The following is a 1,825-nucleotide window of genomic DNA, read 5'->3' as shown; positions in this document are numbered from 1 at the left end:
CCATCATGGTAAAAATGTAAGAAAATTTCTCAAAACTGAAGACATGAATTCCTAGAACCACACCAACACACACTAACTGTGAAATTTCAAAATAAAAAAGAACCTAAAACTTTCATTGAGGGGAAAAAAATAAAACCAGATCATCTATGAAAATTCAGGAATCAGAATTGATTTGGGTATCTCCATAGCAACACTGGAAGCTAGAAGCAATGCCCTCAAATTTCTGAGGTAAAATTATTCACACCTGGAATTTCATATTCATCTGAACTATTGCTGAATTGTGAGAGTGGAAAAAGAACATTTTCAGAGGAGGCAATTTTCAAACTTGTACATTACTTATACCTTTCTTGGAAATTAATTGTGGATGTGGTGTACCAATATGAAGGGGTGGAAAGAAGGAAGGAAGGAAGGAAGGAAGGAAGGAAGGAAGGAAGGAAGGAAGGAAGGAAGGAAGGAAGGAAGGAGGAAGGAAGGAAGGAAGGAAGGAAGGAAGGAAGGAAGGAAGGAAGGAAGGAAGGAGGAAGGAAGGAAAGAAACACAAGATCCAGGAAAGAAGGAACTCAACACAAGAGGGAGGTGAAGAAAATTCTTGGGAGTATGATGAAGAGATTTATCCAGATGGCATCGGTGAAGTATTTCTAAAGAGTGATATGTCTGGATAGAAGTAAGAAGATGGAGGGCATCAAGATATTAAACAAAACAAAACAAAACCCAAACAAACAAGATGAAACTAGTAAGATTGATTGATGTGTTTGATTATATCAAGAGGATATTCATAATCATAGTGGACATTTGGGAGACTTAATTTGTGATAAGTACATGGAGACAATATGAATAAGAAAACAGGACAAGAATTAACTTCAAAAAGAGGTGACCCTTTGTTACAAGGAGAAAAATTGATGATGGTTTACTGCATGACTTCATGAATAATATTATTATTATAATGTAACAGTAAATATTGATTTAACCAATACTGTTTAATTGCTATAAGGTGAGGACAGGAAACTACTGTGCATAAGAGAGATAAGTCCTCATCTTTCAGACCTGGAACTTGTAGATAAGGTCTAAAACAAAAAATATCAAGAAATAGCAATGTAAGCTTTACTTTGAGAAACATAAAGTTTCTAACAGCCACACCTACAATAATTAAAAGTGGCTGCATGTGGGAGAGTGAGACGCTGTGTTTTCTTTGAAGCTTGGAGGTATTAGTTGACATTTTAGATTATGTAAAAATAAATTTAAAGATGAAAACTTTTCATTTATTAAGTTCTTCTAAACATCTTTCATAGGCTCTGAGGAAAGGAAGCCTAGGTTTTCATACACTTCCACACTTATGAGTGGTGAGTGGGGTTGTTATTTAATGTAACTGCTCTGCTTTCTTCTTCTGAGATGCAGATAAAAACAGTATGTACCTCACAGCATCGTTATGTATATGAGATAAAATTAGTTAATGCATGGAAAGCACTTAGTGCATGGAACAAAGGAAGCAGCTAATACATGCTGGCTACCGTTATCCCAGCAGTAGTGCCAAGATGTTCTACTCAGCACAGCTTTATATTGTATAAATCCATGTGGCAGGAATTAGGTCTCATTTCTCTCTCTCTCTTTTTTTTTTTTACTAAATTTTATGAGGTGTTTTTTTTCCTTCTAAATAAATTTATGAATCATTTTACCTTCTCCACAAGAAGTATATTTTATCTCTGAAATTAGTCTTTTGTCTATGCACAGAAACTATGCCTTTCTTTCTCAAAGTCTGCACACTTCTTGTTCAGTTCATTCCTACGTATCATGAGTGTATCTGTACATGTTCATCTCTCCTCTCTTA

The sequence above is a fragment of the Callorhinus ursinus genome, unplaced genomic scaffold (genome assembly GCF_003265705.2).
Source record: "Callorhinus ursinus isolate GAN/ISIS: 27379988/994484 unplaced genomic scaffold, GSC_fseal_2.0 scaffold4, whole genome shotgun sequence".
NCBI classification, from domain to species: Eukaryota; Metazoa; Chordata; class Mammalia; order Carnivora; family Otariidae; genus Callorhinus; species Callorhinus ursinus.
This window is presented reverse-complemented; position numbering follows the sequence as displayed.